Consider the following 14,099-nt stretch of genomic DNA (forward strand, 5'->3'; position numbering starts at 1 on the left):
ATAGCGTGGGTGGCCAGAGAACAGGTTTTTCCACCAGCCAAGCTGTTTATCTTCCAAAGCTGCCTGGCTGCAGTACCATTGTCAACAAGTTTTGCAGCGGATCAGGGGCTGGTAATGCATACTGACTCCCTCCAACCCGTTTCCCATCTCTTTGCCACCCACATAGTTAGCCTCATTCTCAGAGGAACACATGCTTTCACTCTCTCATCCTACTAATTTGTTAGCTGGGGTAGCTAGCCATCTTGCTTACTCCACTTGATCTCTCAAGCTAGGCAGAGTATTGGAAGAATAGCCTACCTTCACATAAAAAGCCTCCCATGAGTCACGGATTTTGAAGGATTGGATAATGGTGATGTAGGGCTTAACCCTTCTTATTTGTGACTACTGTTGAACATCTGGCACTTTAATAGGAGTTGTTTCTGGCTCAAAATCCAATCAGCTAAATTCTTCCTCTCTAATTTCTCCCTGAAGTTGCAGCTGAGTATATTCAACTGTATTTGAATGACTGAAATTAATATTTCTGCTTTCTGGTTTCCTCTTTGGCCGTATCAAGGATGGGGTCTGGAATTTATCTCTATTGCTCTGATTTAGAGCCCAATCAGCAAAGCTGGAGCAAACTCCAAAGTTTCTTAATTCTCTTTATTATGGTTGAGTCTAGAGTCTTGGCTTTGTCCTGTTTCGAGAGAGGTTGCTACTTCAAAGCTTGGATGTAAGTCTGAGGTGGATGAGCTGGAATGGCTGGCAATTATTTGTGCCTCAGTTTAACTAATACCTCTATCAGACTACGGGGAAGTCACAACAAAGTAGCTGCAACTCTGTCATGTGGCATTCGCTACTGATGGCTCTGTCTCAGAGCCCATGGCATGGGATGGACTTTGTCCAAAGAGGAATGAGTCTTAGTTTGCAAAGACAAAGCTCCAGAAAATTCATTCAGCAGCAGCTTCAGCTCTTCTTGGGTTTCTTCAAAGCCTATGCGAAAACCACCCTGCAACTGTCAACAACACCTGAATGTCTTGCAAGTCAGAATAGCCAAAGTTCTGCTGCTGTCTTCTCATTTTGACTTGCATGTCTGTGTTCAGAAGTGAGGCACCACATCGGTGGTTTATTTCAAATGAAGCAACAGCAGACAAAGCTCCAAAGCAATTTTCAGCCTGAGTAATCACTGCAAATTTGCTCCAAATGTTGAACAGATGGAATCTGTATATGACTTCTCTGAGTATAAACACAAGCACCCTGTCATATTTCAATTGCTGATGTAACAACACAATGTGGCTTTTTCTAAAGGGAAAGTACATGAATTTGGGGGTCTGATTATTTGTTTTCTCAGTGCAGTAAAAGATCTGGTGTATTCACTTGCAAATAACACATGACAATTGCCAATTGGTTCCACTCCATTCAAATATTTTCTCAGCAAAGCAGTAGTATAAGTCCTCTGCAAAAGTTGCATCCTTGATATCAAACCCAATATGTATTTAGTTTGGCTTTGCTTTTGCCACATTTGGTCATTTCTGATATGCAAACTGGCATGAAAACAAGTGGAAGAGAGGGGGTCTTTTCTTGAGTCCTAGCCTCTTCCCTGGTTGAAGAGGAAGGAGACCTGGTAGTTCCCAAACACAGCCCTTCTGCAGTTCCCTCATTTCTTCTCTGGCTTTAGGAAAGTCTGTTACTATTCATGCCTGGTTCTGTGAACTGAGAGTAAGTGGTTATTTTCCTTCCATAAAATATTTTGAGAGCTGTTGATGAAAATACATGTTACTACTCTTACTGTTATGGCTCAAGATGGGGATTTTAAAGGGGGAGAGTGAGATTTTATTCTACCTCTGTTGCTGCTGTTTGTGGCCCTGCATAAACACTGTTGTGGCAAATAAGGAATAGGGGTAAGACTCCCCCTTTCTTATCAAAGGAATGCCTGGAGATCCTGCAGACTTCTGGTAAGTTGTCTGGGGCAGGTTGTCCTGACCATTCATGGGTGTTTCCCAGAAGGGGCCTGTGCCCTTTCCCCCAACACCTCTGTAGGTGACTGGGATCACAGTTTCTCTGTGAATGTGTGGGAAACTTTGTTGCTGTTCCTTCCCTTCATGTCTGGCTTTAACCTCTCTGTATTGTCCTTCTACTCTAAAGAATGAGCTATGGTATTCCTCCTACCTTCTTCCCCTCTACTGCAGTGGGTCTCCTAGTGCCATTTTCACTACCTGAGTGCCTGAGATCCCTACCCCTTTTCCTCTTCCCCCTCTGCTAGCTCCAAACCTGTGAGTGATTGGAGGCATTCCAATACCACCCCTCTTGCTGTATCACCAGTGCATCAGGACTCTTTCTTCAGAAAATTTGCCCTACTGCAGGCAAGTCCCCTGAGCTTTTCCTGACACCTTTTCCCAATTGCATAAATTCATAACATCCAAAACATATCCTGAATGGAAGAGGGGCCAAGAAGCCAGATGATTGCTGTAGCTGTTTGCAGCATCTGCTAGAGCCTCATTAGTATTTTAGCTTTCAGACGTAGTTGCAGGATAGATTTGCAGCTTCATTTGCTTCCAGCAAAAGCTGCTTTAGGCTTACACATGTGAGGCCAAGTACCCCGAGGGAGGATTTAACATGGCAGGCCTATGTGTTAGTGTTTTACATAATGTTTAATAAAAAAAAAACAGCTGTCATTTTCTCTTAGTCAGTTGACAAGATCTTTAGCAGTTTCCAATACTTATGGCACATTGCTTGCCTGCTGGAGATGCTGAAGGTGTCAAAACCTCACACACAGAATGATGTTTGGGAATGTGCGATATTCTGAACAGTGTGCAGGAATTTCCAGCTTCCGCTCTTTCTTTTTAGATCTCACTAATATCATCTGTATAAATACACAGACATGCAAATTTTCACACCTCAAACTTCCTTTTACTTCTCTGTTAGCCTCCTCCTCTCCGTTTCAATAGATGTCTTCAAACGCTTTGCTGTCGGCAGGTTCTCATCACCAGCCTCCACTATGGAGTTGGTTATAGCTGCCTGAGTTGTTTTTTTTTACTTCTTTCCATCTTTTCTCCTCCACTAGAAAAAGAGAGAAAGGAAAAAAGGGTTAGAGCAGTGTTCCCAATACAAACCTCCCCAGGGACCGCTCCTCTTGTGCCTGTGAAATCAGTCACTTGAATTTCTCAGCTCTGCCATGGCTGTCACAAAGTGCAGAAGTTGGTTGGTGAGCTTCTTACAGCATGATTTGCTGACTGCTGCCTTGTTTGTGAGCTCTGGCTCATCTAATGATAGGGGCTTGCTATCTCCCCTTTGAAATCTATCAATCATACTGTAGAGCTGTCAAAATATTTATCAATAATGTTGGTAACTGAGAAGGTTGTAGTCTAGGGGCTAAAAAGCAATTTGCAGTTTTGGTTTTCACCTCTGCTATTCCAAGCCTGTCCTCTGTGTGTGTCCCCTCTGACATGTGAGCAATTACTTTCAAACATACAGATTCAGTCAGATTTTTGTTGCTCTGAATTATTTTTCACTGTTTTTCAGTGATGGGTGGTGCAGTTACAAGTCACAGGATAGTCTTCTGATTCTCACATGATCATTTAAAGGAAATTTACTTTAGTGCCCCAAAGCCTCTGCTAGTCCCTGCTTGCTATGTATCTTTTTCAGGTATGTTCTGAGTGGCTGCACAAACCTTTTCAGGGCACATCATCAGAGAGCTTCAACATCCTTTAACTAAAACCTCATCACCCTAAATGTGCTTTGATCTTTGCTGGCTTGTTTCCATTTGACATTCTGCCACTGGGAACTGATGAGATTCATCCCACTTGTTTCTATTGCGTGGATTTACTAACATTTTGCTATCTGATGCAGCACCTTCCCAGTACTAAGCTAGGTAATTCTTCTGGTAGTGCTTGGTATTAGAATTAAATGAAAGCACATTTAGAGACATAGTTCTCTCCTGAGTAACAGAAAATTAATGTCTTGGTTTTTGCTCTATTCACTCCTTGATAGAGAAAATCACAACTGAGGGGGAAAAAAAAAAAAAATTGGAAAATCAGGATGATAAAATCTTGTTGAAAAAATGATTATTAATATGTTTAAGGCTAAGCTTTGTCTTGGACCTTGCATAAGGAATTCTGTGGGGGAAGGTGATACCAAGTGTTACTGCTCTGATGCTATGCTCTAGAGCTTTATCCTTCCTCAGTGTTGCTGTCGGGGTGTAGTCTCCAATGCCGTAGATCTAACTCATACTGCTTGCAACAAGAACAGGCTTTACCCCTGCATGTCTCTTACCCTGCTCCTGAGGGAGGGGTCTTGGCTTTGTAGGATTGATCCAGTTTGATTTTTTCAAGACCCATGGCATGAGCAAATCCTTTTCACTAATGCCACTGAGAAAGCATTTACTTTTAGTTTGGTATTAGATGGTAGATGCTTTACTGAGGAAAGAGTAAGGAGGGGCATGCCCATGGGGACCTGACCTCAGTCAGGATGTGATACTGCAGATGCTACTAAAAGAGACTGACCACTTGAAAGATCATGAGATTTGTGTAATGTTTCATTAAGTTACCCACTTGTTCATCCACGGAAACATTGTTAAAAGGGACATGTATTCTATTACATTGCTCTTCCAAATTCAGGTAGTTTTCCAAACTATTTAAGATGCTCTACGTGTGTTTTGTCATCTTAAAAATATTTAGCCCTGTTGGCACTTTTAAAGTTTTTGCATATTTTAAACTGCTGGAGATCTTTAAATCCTTCCTATTTCAGCTAGCTTTTGCTGTTTGAATCCTTGAAAAAAAACTTGTAGTTCCCTGTACTTACACTTTTGAGAAACGAAGCTGTGCCAGAATGCCTTCACAGATCCTGAAAATGGTAATTCCAGAAATGGCAGTTACATGTATGCACCAGGAACCTGGGGAGCTGCAATGTTTCTAGATGCAATTAGATAACATAGCTTAGGACAGTTTAGCAGGGTGACTATTGATAACAGAGAAGCACCATGTAACAAATGTGGACCAAAGCAAATACTTCTCTTCATTTTTAATGCTGTTTTCAGTATTACTTTTGGTCACACATGGCTTCTCAGAGGAAAGCCCCCACTTAAGTCTCTTACTTCAGGTTTATGTGGCAATCTTAGATGTAAAAAGAGAAGAGAAAAAGGGGCTACAGTGGGGAGAACAGGACCAGAAGACTGCTGGGTACATGAATGCCAACTAAGACATGGTAAGAATTTCTTTTCCCTCCATGGGAAATGCTACTAGGAAATAAAATTGATAAAATTCAGTAGGTGTTTTTCATTCACAGTGACTGAACTCCAGGGAACTGTCAGTTTTTCACCTTAGCCAAGTTCATCTTTAGTTTGGCTTTCCAAAGAAAAAATATTATTTTTTTTTAAGAGCTTTACTCAGGAATTATTTTGCCACAGCACACTCTGGTTTTCCTTCAGGTCACACAAATCTTTCACATAAATTGCATACTGTCTGTTGAAAAAAAAGTTCTGAAATAGAATTTCTGGCCAGCTTCAGTCTTTGTACCCAGAACTGCAGCTGGTCTGAGGCCTGGAATCAGACTGAACACAGTCATGCTGCAAATGACCTTCCTCCAGCATTTCTGAAGGTTGCTGGTTTGTAACTGAATATTTTTGTCTTGGTAGTTAGTTCCTGGTATGTGGCAGCTTTGTGCGTTACCAAAGCATCCTTCCTGTGCTGTATATAGGTAGCACTGCAAGTGCTGTGTCTCTAAAGGTAAGAAAGCAAGCTGCCTAGGAGGATGAAAACCTAAGGCCTGGGTATCAGGCCAAGTTGTACTTGGTAGAGGAACCTAACATGCATAAAGAGCACAGCTTCTATGATTACCAGGGTGTTGATGTTCTCCTAGCAAGCATGAAAGTAGCCTCAGTGCTGCTCTGACTTGGCCTGGCTTATGATCGCTCCCAGCAGCACTCTTATGCTGGTTAGATCTCCCCAGAGCCCTTCTCCAAGCACTCTCTCCCTATAGGGCATGTACCCATGGCATTAACGGCACACAATTTATTTTGTCTACTCAACACTACCTGGAGATTTCACTTTGCAGTGTGTACCTGCTTCCTGGAATAGGTTTACAGCTTCTTTTTGTTCCTGGGTCTGTGCACAGGTACTGTTTTGATAGCCAGGATCTAGACGGTAAGAGCCATGAGGTCAGATTCTTTCTTTAGAGAGGAATTTATATTAATGTTTGTATTTTCACTCAATATATGACTAAGAGTAAAAAGGGCACATTTAGCTTATGGTGTCTAGAAACACAATCCTGCCCTTGTTGAGTTGTGATGTCATTGGTGATGGAGGTCTTGCACTACTGATCTCAAACAAGGATATTTTTCTGCAGCTAATCTTTGAATAGATAAGCAGATTCTTTAACAGACACCCTGAAGACATTTCCATATATTCTGAAACAAACTGAGTAACTTGATATTTTTCCTAACAAATTATTATTATGGTTATTAAAGGAGGTTTTTTATTATTCTTCCCTCATCATCTTGTTGTAAATCATTTCTTTATTCCATCACAAATCTGTTGAGAGCATTTGGAGAAAAAGAAACACCTAAAAAGTCATTGCACCCAAAACGCTGCTCTGCCTCACTGGTGGTTCTCACAGCTGGTTGCTGCTTGGCGTCCCACTTCAGTGGAGACGGCATCTGAAAAGGTTTCTGTTGTTCCCCAGAAGCCTTTTTGGAAGAACAGTATCAAAAAGAAGATGACAGGGAACATCCATATATATTATTCACTGTTAATACCAATACCCTCTTTGGTCTTTTTATAAGTGACACCAGGTGAAGAAATCTGTGATAACCTGAAGCAGAGCAACCTACTTAGCTCTGCTTTGAGGTGGGCCTCTTCTTCAGTACAGGATGGCTAGAAACTTTTATGCCAATGTTATTCAGTAACTTATTTATTTATGTATTTATTTTCTCACAAGGTCAGCACTGGGTTTTGTAAATGTCTTCCTTGTCTGCAATTCCTAATAGTTTTTTAATTTATGGAAAATGGGATTGTGTAGGAAACTTTCACTTGCTTTTCTTTGATTGCCTTTTACATTTTGCTGGAAAAAAAATCTAATCTATTTCTTTATTTTTTTAAAATAGCCTCTCTGCTGCCAGTTCCCTTTGTAGGGCCATATACACTGGCACATTTGTGTTCAGCATGCTGCTGGCTCTGCATCATTCAGCTACCACCCTTCTTAGAAAAACAACCTGAGAAGATAATTTCAATTGCAAAATCAACACTTCACTTCTAGGTTCATCCTTTTCCACTGCAGATAACTAACTTAATTGAGGTTTTAGGTGGATCTTACAAACTTCTTTCATTTCTTTCCATTAGCAGTAGAAGCCGGGGGTGACTACGCTTGGAACTTGTTTGATTCAAGTTGTAACTTGTTTGACTCAAGTTACATGCCTGAAGTGTGGTGGGATGAATCCAGGTTACTGCCTCATGCCCTTTGTGCATCTGTAGTTTATAACAGCATCACAGAGACAGGGCCCAGACTCATGTGCCCTTGCTATTCACAGTAGGGTTTGCAGTAGTATTTCCTGTGTGCTCTTTGAGTCCCCTCTGAAAGCAGAACTGGTGCTTTCTGGACAGGCTCTGCGGACTCCAGTGAACTGATTGCCCCATCCCTGATTTGCTATTATCAACTTTTTGCTAGTAGGAAATTGAGGAAGGGAGAATGTAAGGGCAAAAATATCCATGAGATTTGGGCTCTTGGAGTAGCAAGGTTATCTGCACTTCTAGGGCTAGTCTCTCTCTTGCTGAGACACAGCTCTTTTTTCTGGGTTTGGGTATAAGACTGCATGCATATAGCTAAACAAAACAACATCCAGTAGTGAGCTTAAGCACTGGACAATAATTGGCCATAACAGTTGGCAGGTTACTCCCTGCTGTGGCTAGGCTATGCCAGTTGGCAGTCTGTGTGGCTAAGGGAAGATGTTGCTCCAGAGACCAGCCCCCACAGGCAGGATGGAAGACACTGTGCAGTGTCTGACTCCCTCCTCAGTCCCTTGACACACTCCAGCAAGCCTTGCTTCCTCAGACACTCCTGTATGCCCCTATGCCATGCTGCATGACACGGATTTCACATGCACTTGCTATAAAATTATCACTCTCCTGAAATCACATCATGTGTTTAAGTCCCATGATTTTCAGGCATTTTGATATAAACACCATCCCCTTGTCCTAGTAATAAGAGCACAAAGCATTACATGGCCCCAGAGAACATGCAGGGTCAAGTCTGTGCAGTGTGGATGTGACCCACTGTGACTGAGGTCATTTGGCCTCAGTTTTAGTCCTATTATTATTTAGCAGTATAGATACAGCACAGAGACTGGAACCTTGGCGCCAAATACCTCTGTGAGGAAAGATGGAAGTGCTGACTGTAAGACCTAGAGTTTGAGGGAGCTCCTGATGTTTAGAACAAATGTGGAAGAGCCATCTGCAGCACAGAGGCACTGCCAAAAGGCTCTTCTTCAGGCCAACAGTGATGCTTTGGGATTTGGAATGTAAGCTGATGGTGCAGTCAAAAAGTGATAAAGGAAACTCTGAAGGGAAGGTTGAAACAGCTATTGCCTGTTAGGGATTTATCTGTGCTAGTTGTCCAGGTCTCCAGCTCATAGTTTAGGGCAAAAGTCACAGTATGTTCTATGTATATGAAAGGCCTTTAGTAAAGGGAAGCACACCCTGAAATCGGGTAGACAATTACACTTGGATGAATGACTCTCCCCTTTATGCTGGGATTTCTGGGAAAGTTGGCAGCCTGAGAGCCTGTCTTGGCTTTCAACCCCATCTGTCGTGTCTTCCCATACCCACACCCCCCACACTCCTTGGTACTAGAGTTAAATGCAGCAGAGGTTCTGCCCAGTGGGGACTTCTGCACAATTGACACTTCCCTGAGCTCTAGCACTGGTAGTGACTGACTAGCAACAAGTGGTTACTGTTTTCTGTTGTTATTTTTAGAACCTAGATATGAAAGCAGAGGAGAAATAATAATGTAGTGTGTCAGACTTGCAATATTTTGAAACCAGCTGTTGGAAGTCAAGAGGCTCATGCACCAAGCTCTGGTATATCTGATAATACTGGCAGGAGTTGGGAGTATATGTCTGCAATGTGGAGAGGTAACAGCAAATCTCAGGTGACAGGTCTTGCAGATAAACCAGACATAACATCTGTAGATCACAGCCTGTACCAAAACCCAGCGGCTGCATTTCGTAAGGCTCACCATGAGGCATAAGTTTGGAATTTTCAGGAGTAAGCCACCAGCCTTAGGCTCTAACAGCTGGAAATTATGGAGACTGTTCTGGCTTTGCCATTGCAATGCTCTGCAGTGTGAAGGTTCTTCTGCAACTAATTTAACCTTTGTAACTCCACTTCCTTGTCTGCAAAATAGGAGAGCGGGTGATCATGTTTGCAGAAAACATCCACTGATGAGGAGAACTAAATGACAACTTAGGGGAATGGTTGTTTGCCCACATGCTGAGCAAGCCTTTTCTTTGTCCTTGTTTTGTAATGGACTAATTGTCCTTTCCTTCACCTGGCATCTGGCCATCCTCTAAAGGGAACCAAGTAGGAAGGGCCATACAAGCCAGCCTCAATCACAGCTGTATTCCTGTGCTGAGTATTACCTGTTAGCTGGGTCTAGAAGAGTTTCCACAAAGCAAGTGATAGGCTCAGCAAATCACTCTTTGGATGGGTCTTACTCTCTTCATTGTCTCTAGAGAACAGCAGTTCATTCCCTCTGAATACGGTCCATAATGTCAAAGCAAAAGCTAGTGTCCTTCTTTTGCTTGTTTCGTGAAAGCTGAGTAAGAGTAATGTTTATATGACTTTGATTTGGAACCTGAATTCCACTAGGTTCACTCAAATGTGTAATCAGCATTGCTCAAATGTTTTAACAGCTTCCTACTGAACCTCAGAACTATAATAAAACCTGAAACTGAGCAATTTATTTGCAAGCCTTTAAGACAATTCAGAAAATTATCTTTTCAGAAATGCAGCCTCCAGGAGCACAGAGAGTAATAACTTTCCATTTTACCCGCAAAGAAGAATGACATTTCGTTTTTAGTTAGACTTTTGCACATTCGCATCCTTCCTCTCTAGGGAACTTGTTTTGCTAATAACTACAAAGCTTTTCAAGCTCCCGGAAAGAAGCCAGAAATGACTGTAACAAGCAGAAGTTTCCATAGGACATCAGGATTGTGCATCTAACACAGACACAGTCCATCTGTAGCTCAAACGTACGAAAGCCTCCCACTCCAGCAGTGCAGCCTGCTAGTGCAGAGGCCCTGGGGAGTTAGGCGGGTGCCCTGGTTTCCTTCCAACAATGCAGCATCCACCAGATGAAGCTGAGCAGAACTCACTTTCCCCCCCTCAGTTCTGCCACCATTTTTGAGACTTACCTGCAAGAACCTCTGCCCTAACCTTTGCTGGTGTCGTGGTTTAAACCCAGTCAGGTAACTTGTTCACTCACTCCCAGTGAGTGGTGCCGAGCTGACAACAATCTAGGTCCGTGTCCCCCGTCCCCCCCCCACCGGGGCTCTCCGCTTCCCCGCTCCCGGAGGAACGGGGAGGAGGATCGAAAGAGTGCAACTCCTACGGGTTGAGACAAGAACAGTCCAGCAACCAACGTACAACACAAAGCACCACCGCTACTATCAATTGCAACAATGATAAGGGAAAATAACAAGGGAAGAGAATACGATACCACCGGCCAAGAAAATGAGTCCCACCCGGAAGCCCGTGTCCTTCCGGGTAACTCCCAGTTACCCCCCACCCCGGGCATGACGTGCTGTGGTATGGAATACCTCCCCGGCTAGCCCGGGTCGGGTGCCCCATCTCTGCTTCCTCACAGCTTCCCCTCCTCCCTGGCAGAGCATGAGCCTCACAGAGTCCTTGGTCAGGGTAAAAATCACTTAGCAACAACCGAAAACATCGGCTTCACCAACACTGTTCCCAGGCTGGAAGTCAAAACACAGCACTGCACCAGCTAACACAAAGGAAAAACATGACTGCTACTGCTGAACCCAGGACAGCTGGGCTGGCAAATACCACTGCCTTGTGTTTTGTTGGTTATATTGTATATAGCATCCATTAATGACTAAGCACTCCATCTACAGAGTCATGTCAGACCAAGACCCAGAAAGGACTGAAGCTGAATTTTGGTGCCTCGTTCTGGGTCTGCAAGAGTGGGGTTCATCTCTGTTCCCTCTGCCTGCCAATTCCTTCCTAACCTTCAGGGTTTTTAACCTCCATAGGTATTTGCACCTGTTACTAAGATGTTCTGCAGATACCTTCAAAAGTTACTTTTGTTAGGACCAAAGAGGAAAACTGTTTCGGTTATGTGACAGACTGTGTTTGGCTGGAATGGAGTTAATTTTCTTCATAGCAGCCTGTATGGTGCTGCTCAGGGGCTCACTCTGGTGCTGCACTTGGTTTGTAGATGTCAAGGGTTTGATACTAGAGAGTGTGGTGTGGGGATGCAGGTGTGGTCTCTGAGCAGAGGCTGGGGTTACCCTATGCTGGACACAGTTGGTGCCAACCAACTCCGCAATGGACCCACAGCAGGATGCAGCTGAGCCCGTCACCCAAGCTGGTGGCAGCCAAGAAAGGAAGAAAATGCCACAGAGAGGAGGAGCAAAAAAGTTAGAAACAGCAAAGGTGACATCAAGGTCAGAGAAGGCAGGGAGGATGTGCTCCATGGTGGCATAGCAGATACCAACCACTGCAGCTCAGGAAGGACACAAGCCAGAGCAAAAGAAAAGTGTGACAAGGAAGAAGTAGCAGAGAGGAACTCCTCCATGCCACTCAGGGTGAGGGGAAGAGTCTAGAATGGAGAAGTTGAGCCCTCCTCTGCAGAAAAATGGTCAAATTCTTACCACCCTGCCCTGTTGGCTGTGTAATACTCTGGCTTTCTGTCTTGCCTGTTGAAGTTGTGATTTTTTTAAAAAGATTAAATGTTGGCTAGACCAGAGATAATAGAGAAGAGAAAGTGGTACACTGAACTTGTCAGGTTGATGCTGGCTACTGTCCTGACCAAGTGTTTCATGTGGACAAGTCACTGAAGGAAATGTATGAACGTTTCTGGTGAAGCCAGTCCCACTTTCTTCTGCTCCATGACATTATCTGGGGAGCCTCAAACACCCTACCTAGGACTGTGAGGTCCCCCTGGTTCTAGTTCAGTTCACCTTTGGATTTAGCCCTCAGGTCAAAGTCTCAAATTTGTCTTCTTTGTGATTGATCCTACTTCTAAAAACAGGTCTCTAGAAAGGTGAAACATTAGCGTGCTGTATCCTTTAAGTCTGCACATTACACAGGGGCAGTATGGAGACTCAAGCCTCTGAGCTAAACAAATTTGAGACAAACTTTTGCAGAGACCTAAGAACATTCTCAGAGTGCCCTCCTGAGCCTTCTCCTGAACCCAGGACAGTCATGAAGAGTTGGACAGTAAAGCAGCTAATAACTGGAGTCCCAGCTGCTACTTAGAGCCTCTTCAGATTAATTTTTGAAGTTGTCTTTTTAGAAATCATCAATTACTCAGATGCTAACAACAGCCATAAAGTATATTATGAAGTTAGTTTTCTGTTTTTTCAGCAGCAATGGCTCTCTGTATATAAAAACCTGAGAGACTGGGTGAAAACCATTGCAAACAACATTACTTGGTGACTGATAGATGAGCACAAGTAGTTGGACCATCTCTGCTTTCAGCAGTAATCTATGACTAAAAACTTCGTTCTCAAGTTTTGTGTATGGCTTGAGTCCCTCTCTCTGGGAATGTGCAGTTGAGCAATGTAGCTATTTTTTTTCCAAAGAATCCAATCATATTTCCTACATCCTAAACTTTCCTGATGCATATGTACATGTTCTGGGGTCATCATGCCCTTTTGTCTGACTCTGATCAAACCTGTGGTCTGTTCTCTTCTAATTTGGGAGAAAACTAAAATCTCTGTGACATTAACTTGGCAAATACTTTTTTTTCCTTAAAGTTGAATTATCTTGAAAGGCAGATGTAAGCTGAGGGTGAAACTCACAGCTGAAACACTTTGTTTGTATCTAGTTTGTTGGGCTGTAACTTGCTTGAAGGTAACTTTGATCTACTACATCTTTAGTTGATACTCACAGAGTTAGAATTACAGCTGTCTATTGGAAACACAGATTTGATTCATATGCTAGTAATATTTATCTTTCATCTTCTCCATCTCTTGCTTGGTTGAGAACTTCTATTATTGGTCTGCATGTGCCAGTTGATGGAAAATTTATTTGGCACATCCACATGAAGCTTCTGGATGATGTTTACTGCTCCTCAGGCTGTAACAGTAATTATGGTGGTAAGGCACTGGAACAGGTTCCCCAAAGACGTGGTAAATGCTCCATCTCTAACAGTGTTCAAGGCCAGGCTGGACAAAGCCTTGGGTGACACGGTCTAGGGTGAGGCATCCCTGTCCATGGCAGGGGGTTGGAACTAGATGATCTTAAGGTCCTTTCCAGCACTAACTTTTCTGTGATTCTACGACTCTGTGCATCAAATGGCTGAGTGAAGCCTTTAGAAATTGGAATTTCCTTTAAAATCTGAAGCCTGTGACAATGCTGTCCACATTCTAATGAACCCTAATTACGTATGTATACGTCAGCTTTTCACTAATTTTATTTCCATGTTAAAAACATCATTTGTATTAAATCTTGTTCTGATTTAAGCAGGAACTCTTAAGTTCTACTTTTAGGTGTCAGTGATTTAATTCTCACCACACAAGGAAATGCTTTTACCTCTAAGTACAGATGGGAAACCTGTGGTGAAGAACTCTGATATGGCCGCCAGCAGGGAGGATTTGGTGGATAAGAGGCAGAGGAAGGCCACATGGGCATATGGCTGTTCTGGAGTCCTATCTACCCAAGCAGAGCTAAAGGGTTTTGAATTGAGGTGTGGGGAATCATTGGTTCTCATACTGCTTGCAACAGAGGAAACCATTGGCCCTTACTCTCTGCTCTTCAGTGCCACCTTGTAAACACAGCTTGAGGACCTGGATAGAGAAGAGCTAGGATGATTAAAATTCATTATAAATAATGAATTAAATAAATAGGCACAGTGGCTATCTCATTGAATCTCAATGAACTGTCTATGTGTAA

The 14,099-nt window shown here is 43.0% G+C and overlaps 1 long non-coding RNA gene across 2 annotated transcripts in view; it reads right to left on the reverse strand.

Annotated features, from left to right (window-relative positions):
- Positions 1–1,038: 1,038 nt before the first annotated feature.
- LOC133274538 (uncharacterized) overlaps positions 1,039–14,099 on the reverse strand; it is a 44,993-nt gene continuing 31,932 nt past the window's right edge. For both annotated transcript variants that reach the window (XR_009745174.1, XR_009745175.1), the window contains one exon: positions 1,039–3,036. This is a non-coding gene — a long non-coding RNA (uncharacterized LOC133274538). The remainder of the gene's footprint in view (positions 3,037–14,099) is intronic.

The sequence above is a fragment of the Pezoporus flaviventris genome, unplaced genomic scaffold (assembly GCF_033815535.1).
Source record: "Pezoporus flaviventris isolate CSIRO_AGI_PZ_B2104156 unplaced genomic scaffold, CSIRO_AGI_Pfla_v1 ptg000036l, whole genome shotgun sequence".
NCBI classification, from domain to species: Eukaryota; Metazoa; Chordata; class Aves; order Psittaciformes; family Psittacidae; genus Pezoporus; species Pezoporus flaviventris.